Source organism: Tiliqua scincoides, chromosome 2 (genome assembly GCF_035046505.1).
Source record: "Tiliqua scincoides isolate rTilSci1 chromosome 2, rTilSci1.hap2, whole genome shotgun sequence".
Lineage (NCBI taxonomy): Eukaryota > Metazoa > Chordata > Lepidosauria > Squamata > Scincidae > Tiliqua > Tiliqua scincoides.
This window is the reverse complement of record NC_089822.1, coordinates 83,464,199-83,471,457: the sequence shown is the minus strand read 5'-3', so window position 1 is coordinate 83,471,457 and position 7,259 is coordinate 83,464,199. Positions and strand designations below refer to the sequence as shown.

General features: G+C 42.8%; 1 pseudogene; it reads right to left on the bottom strand.

Annotated features, from left to right (window-relative positions):
• Positions 1-4,571: 4,571 nt before the first annotated feature.
• LOC136642713 (5S ribosomal RNA) lies at positions 4,572-4,691 on the bottom strand (annotated as a pseudogene).
• Between the last annotated feature and the right edge of the window lie 2,568 nt (positions 4,692-7,259).

The following is a 7,259-nucleotide window of genomic DNA, read 5'->3' as shown; positions in this document are numbered from 1 at the left end:
TTCCCTTCCAAGTTGTGTTTTTATATCTAGCTATATATTTTGGACTAAAATGCAGGCCTAAAACTTCTCTTTCAGGCCACAAAAGGAGTTAAATCATAAGCTCACTCATTTCTCATGTTGTTGGTCAGTCTGGGAAGACTCATTTTCTCTAGAGACACTGGAAATGTCTTTATTGTTTAAGTCAATCACTGAATATGCAAACACCTTAAAGGAGGAGGACTTTGGCAGCAAAGTCTATCACCTATTGTTAACTAAATCACAGCCATTAAGCCACCTCCAGACTCCAAAATCCAGTAGCAACAGGAAGCAAGCTACTCCCCCCTCCCCCAGAGTCAGGCTTTGCTGATAGCTGATTTCTGGACCCTTCCACCTTTTCTTTTCATACTCCACGTATACCATCCTGCGTACTGAGCATGCGCAGCTAGACCAGCACTACGACACATCCGGGTCATTCTAGGTCAGACACAACCCCTTAAGAGAAGGCTCCGAGCACATGCTTGCGCTCTGGCTTCCCTCCCACAGGAGTGGCCCTTCCTAGGACTTTTTCCCCAACTGCTCCCCGGACAGGTAAATATATCTTGCGTTTAAAACTCTTTCCCTTCTTCCCTATCTATTCCTCCCTTCTCCCCCATCTTTAGTCAGCAACTGGGTTTAGCAGATTAAGGAACCCCTAAAATACTTCCCTACAACCTATCCGTTTCTGATTCCTTTTCGGATGCACCTAAATACATAGCACATGCAGCCACCATAAGCTAGGTAAACTAGACACAAGTACTAGAAATCTATACTTATCAATTCTCCATGTGTATTATGTTTACCTTTGTGTGTTTTTGCAATAAAAATATAATCCTTTGATTGACAGTTACCTTTCTCCCAGTCTCCTCTTTAAGCTAAACAAGGGAGTTCTTTGCTTTACGCTGTCTTGCTATCCAGCCTGCGATCCTAAGAGTTTCCAAAAGGCTAATATACTAATTCCCCTAAACAAAGCAGCCTTTTTTGTAACACCACCCTTGGTCAATGCTTATGCTTTATTCCTAGAGATAAGGCCAAAGGGCAATGCAGGCACCTAACATTTTACCCTGATTTTTCCTTTCTTGTTCTGTTGCCTTTCATGTTGCCTCTGCTCTACTCACACGAAACTGTTTGTCCAGTGTTCCATCTATTCTGACTGACGCTAGAGCACTCTCAGGCGGAAAGAGATCTTTCCCAGTGCTATTTCCTGAAATCTTTTTTACTGGCACTGCTGGGGACGGACCCTGCGACCTTCTGAATACACAACATTTGTTTTTGCCCTCTGATCAGCATTTGGTTTCGCTGCTCATTTTGTAACTGCCTTTTCTTGATTGTATCATTTTTGTGTTTGATATTGTGAGTCATCCTGAGTCTTCAGAAGAGATGAGGGGCAAACATTTCTTGAACAAACAAAAGTGTTTTCCCCCTGAGCCATGACCAAGCCTTGTAGTCCTTTCCTATGAAATATCTTCCAAAATTTGTAAGAACAGATGCTGAACTTGCCCCCCTTCTTTTCTTGGAATGTCTTTTCTGGATTGCCTCCTTTTCTTCCATTCTCCTATCTTTTACTGTGAGCCCAATCCTAGGCATGTCTACTCAGAAGTAAGTCCCATTACAGTCAATAGGGCTTACTCCCAGGTAAGTGTGGACAGGAGTGTAGCCTTCCTTCTCTCTAATTTCTGTGGAAGGGCAAAACTACATGTGATGTGAAACACATCATCTAGGTAAAGTTAAAAAAAAACAACACGTGGCTGCTGGAGACTCAAATCAGGATTGAGATCGAAACACATGGAGAGGGAATTTCTAACCCTTTACCCTTGTGCCATGTTGTCAATGAAAATCACATCCTTGAAGCTGCCATTAGCCCAGAAGCTGCCATCCGCTCACAGCAACCTCAAGAACATGAATTTCATTGGGAATGAGGCATAAGGGGAAAGGGAAAGATCCCTCTCTTGAGTGCCTCCCTCTCCATGTGGCCCTTTTAACCTGAAAAACTAAACTTGCAGGGCCAATGACACATTTTATGTAGCATTAAGTTTTGGCCTTTAGATTTTGAGTTTTATAGATAGTCTTGTACACATTCTATGAAATTTACTTCATTTTTTTGAGGCACTATTAATAATAATTTATTTTTGCTAAAGAGCTCATTTGAGGCAAAAGGATGCTATTTATGAGCTATAGAAGACCAGCGGCATCAGTAAGCAAAAGAAACTGATTAAGTTTCTTCTCCGGCACACCTGATCACTTTTAATAGATTCTCATTGCTGTTTGACCTTAATGATTGCAAACCTGCTGTGTACATCTGCCGCACTCCAAGCCAGAGGCTGGTTGTGGCCTAATGGCAATTGGTCCTGGTTGTTCTTATGTGTTTCCAGCCAAAGTGCTGACACTCTCGATAAGCAGGCACCCCATTGCAGCAAGGAGTACATACAGGCCCTCACACAAACTCAGGGAGAGAGAGAATGGTTCAGTTCATAACTCTATGAGATGTGAGCAGAACAAATCCAAAATTTCTTTGCATGAGGCCCCAGTAGCAGCAAACATACTGATATTGCAGAAATGGGAACATCAAAGGCAAGGGTAAAACTTATGTATTATGTATGTATGTATTGGCAACCTTCAGTCTCGAAAGACTATGGTATCGCGCTCTGAAAGGTGGTTCTGGCACAGCGTCTAGTGTGGCTGAAAAGGCCAATTCGGGAGTGACAATCCCTTCCACACTGGGAGCAAGTGCAGTCTGTCCCTGGTCTGTCTCCCTGGTTATGGGCCTTCCTTCTTTGCCTCTTAGCGTCAGACTGTTGGCCAAGTGTCTCTTCAAACTGGGAAAGGCCATGCTGCACAGCCTGCCTCCAAGTGGGCCGCTCAGAGGCCAGGGTTTCCCACTTGTTGAAGTCCACTCCTAAGGCCTTCAGATCCCTCTTGCAGATGTCCTTGTATCGCAGCTGTGGTCTACCTGTAGGGCGCTTTCCTTGCATGAGTTCTCCATAGAGGAGATCCTTTGGGATCCGGCCATCATCCATTCTCACGACATGACCGAGCCAACGCAGGTGTCTCTGTTTCAGCAGTGCATACATGCTAGGGATTCCAGCACGTTCCAGGACTGTGTTGTTAGGAACTTTGTCCTTCCAGGTGATGCCGAGAATGCGTCGGAGGCAGCACATGTGGAAAGCGTTCAGTTTCCTCTCCTGTTGTGAGCGAAGAGTCCATGACTTGCTGCAGTACAGAAGTGTACTCAGGACGCAAGCTCTGTAGACCTGGATGAGGGCTAAAACTTAGGCATCAAACATTCACACAGCCCCAATCCCCATTCGGACAGGATTACATTCAGAGTAGAGAAAACATCTTCCTTTCCTCCTTATCCATAAATTTACAGGTAGCTACATATTGACTCAGCCATTTGCAAAACCCAGGCCCCAGTTACCATTAAGGATAGAGATGTTTCAGTAGGGACAAAGAAAGAGGCAGTGTGTGGAAAGCTCCATACAACATCATTCCTTTCTAGCGTAGCAGCAAGAAGAACCACATAACACAATTAATCAATCAATCAATCAAAAGCTACAGTCCTATACATACTTACCTGGAAGTAAGTCCCAATGAATTCAGTGGAACTTACTTCTGAGTAGATGTGCATAGAATTCTTCTATACATCTCCCATGTGGTTGAAGTAGCCACTCAAAGAGGAATGCTCATTGCTGCATGATTCATCGCCGCAGCCTTGTATCCTGCCAATCACTCTGTATATTCAGCTATATCATGGCACTGGGTGAAGTCTATCAACAGTTCTTAGCTATAATAGCAAAGAATGATGTTCCATTTCAAGAGGCAATAGGGCTGAGGGCACCAGTTGCAACATGAGAAGAAGGCTATCTCCATCATCCTTACCTATAAGCCTCCTAAGATATGTTACTGGGCACTAAATGAAATAGAATGCTGGACTACATGTGATCTTAATCAGATCCTATGCATGTCTACTCAGAAGAAAGTCCCACTGTGTTCAGTGGTACTTACTTCCAGTTCTAGTGAGGCATTTAGGTATCTGTAGAACCACTTCTTCAAAATGGCTAACCTGTCAGGAGTTGGAGAGCAAATTGGATTGCTCTCCAGTCAGCTGGATTCAGTTGCTATAACACCACTGATTGCAAGGAAAAGATCACATTGGCACTCTATTGAAGCTACCTCCCTTGCTAAAGCTAATAGTACATCTAGCTTTCTCATGCCATCACTTAGACCCCAATCCTATCCAACTTTCCAGCTCCAGTGTAGCCACAATGCAGCCCTGTGGTAAGGGAACACATGTTCCCATACCTTGAGTGACTGCCCCTCCACCACCGGATGCAGTGCACACCCCACTGGCATGACTGCACCAGCACTGGAAAATTGGATAGGATTGGGCCCTTATTCAGTACATCATTGTCATACTTGGTACGCTTTAAAAAAAAATGGTAAGAATCTTTCACATACGAGTGTCTTGGTAATCATTGGACTAGCCTGCAGTCCTATACACACTTACCTGGGGAATGGTTGGTTGGCAACCTTCAGTCTCGAAAGACTATGGTATAAGCCTACAGCACCCAGTATTCCCAGGCGGTCTCCCATCCAAATACTAACCAGGCCTGACCCTGCTTAGCTTCCAAGATCAGATGAGATCAGGCATGTGCAGGGTAACAGTTGCTGATGGTTCCCCTATTAAAGTCAATGAAGGCTTACTACTGAGTAGACAGGCATAGGATTGTGCTGTCAGTAACCTTTACAGCAACCTGGTAAGGTGACTGCATTCTGACATTGCAGATGAGATGGGCCTGAGAGCAGCTGCTTACAAAGAAGGTGGGGGGCAGGGGGCAAACCCTGGGTGCCAGGCTGCAGGGGGATGCTCAAGAGGCTGCCCCAAGATAGCCATGTCAGCAGGAATGACCCTGGCTGCTACAGCTGTGTTTTGGCTAGCACAGGCTGCAGCCACCATGTAAGAGAAGCATTTTTTATTGATATGATAGAGTTGCAAGAGAAGCATGGTTATTAGTGTGTGTGTGCGCACACACACAAAGTTATATATCAATATCCAAATTCACAAAGTTAGTGTATATATAGAGAGAATATATATATGTAAAACAGTTCAATAAAAGAAAATATTCAGTCTTTGCTTTTCTGGCCATCATCATCATTAATGTCTTGATTAGTAATGAAAATAATTCTGTCATGCAAAAATTTATGGGCCTCAAGTGCAAATGACCTTATTATGTCACTGGCTGAGAGAGCATGGTTTCTGTGAAACCTCTTTGTTTGTTCATTGTCAAGAAAATATCCTAAAGAAAGGGCGGTTCTTACATAGCCAGTTGTATAGCCACTGCATAAAACTAGTTCTTGCTATGGCTTCATTCTTCAGTGGAGTTAATATGGCCCAGCAAAATATTACTTTTCATCACTCTCCCCCCCCCCCCCAAAGCACACATTTCATTATTTTGAAACACTTTGTAGCAGCCAATCCCCAGGACATTTTCCTCACCTCTTTGCACTGAATTTGATGAGAATGCCCCATAGAGCTAGTACAAGGAAGCTAAAAGGATTATGGAACATGTGCTTTATTTTGAACGGCATTGATAAAGTTTGCTGCAGACACCTTTTTCTAACTAGGAGGACAACTTTTCACCTTGAAATGTTTCAGGTAGGAGAAATAGATATCCTTGAGACTTATCTGTGTCAGGTAAAGTTTACCTGGTGTCTAAAACAAAATTGCTTTGCTTCAAACCATCTTTTCACCAAACTGACTCAGAGTCCGTTCAGTCTGCATAGGCCCAAATTTTATGATATTTAAGATCCAAACCTGACAATATGCCTATCATTTGACTGAGGGCCGTGTGCTTGCTTTTACCCCCCAAATATAAATGGCATTTATGCAGGGTCCTGATCCAAATTAAGGACAGGCTGAAGCAGAGGGTTACTGCCCCTCTTCCCTGTGATTCCAATAAATTTGGGGCTCTATGTGGCTATTTTTCACATTTGCAAGCATGCATAACTAGATTTCTTTATAAAAGGTTAACTGAATAATAAAGAAATAATGGGGATGTTAAACTGACGTGCCCCAAAGAATTGAGCAAATTAGGTAAACCCCTGGCAAAAGGGATCCCCTGCCTTGAACAGGTGAAGAACAGAATTTTGAAAGGTCTCCATAACCTAAACTGATAAATCAGAGAATTTGTTTGCTTGGTTTCCAGATCTAGCTAGGAATGCACAGGCATCAGGATAAGTGTGTATGACTGAATATGAAAGAACAGATGGAAGTAAAAATGGATATATTGGTCTCTATTAATGAGATACTTAAAATGAAATAGGACATTACTTTATAATCAAGACAAGAAATTATTTGAAATTCCTTTTGAATTACTTATCTGACTTTTGTTCAGCTTGATGAAAAAGAGGGTTCTTCTTGGGACCTGGCGGTGTGAATTGTTAACAACTGAAGCATTATATGATCACTGTTCTTTAAATATTTTTTTAAAAAATACCTCTTATATAAGAGGCTTCTTTACACAAAACGTACTTTTGCAAATTGGTAACATAATGGAAAAACTTGGATGTATGAATACTCATGCATAAATATTCCTAATAACAGATCTTGAGAGAGGCGTCCCGAGTAAAGGCTAGATTCATGAAATCTGCTCTTCACATAATGATTAAACGTTAGGGTTTGTGGGAGAGTGCAAACTAAGAAAAGAATATTGATGTAAGGTTGGGAAAGGCTACACTGCTCCCCAGGGATTTGAAGATGGTTTATGTAAGAAAAGAGGGGTCTGATCAAGTCAAAAGATCGAAAAGAAGAGATCATTTCCATCACAGCATGCAAAATTTACGTAGTGAAGTTATAATATGATGGAGCCAACTAAGGAAGCTTCTGAGCCCTAGAGGAGTTGGTTGACTGACTAGAAGAGGAAGTTCTGCATCCAGAAGTAAGCCCTGCAATCTAAAGAAGGGGATAATTTTTAAATGTTATCAGTACAAAGAGTTCCATGTTCTAGAGACAATCAGTCCATTGACATAAGCCTACATTGGGGAATGTGTGTGAATGCCATCCCTCTGAAGATGGTGTGTGGGCATCCTTTGACTGGTCCCACCCCTGCATGGGGCAGCAAAACTGGCACCTCATTGGTGCCTGGGCTGGATGGGGGTGAGGCTCAATGAATACTTTGGTAACCAGAACTCCATTCTCAGTACTCCAAGTCTGAGAGGCTTTGTACCCCCAGCCCACCCACCTG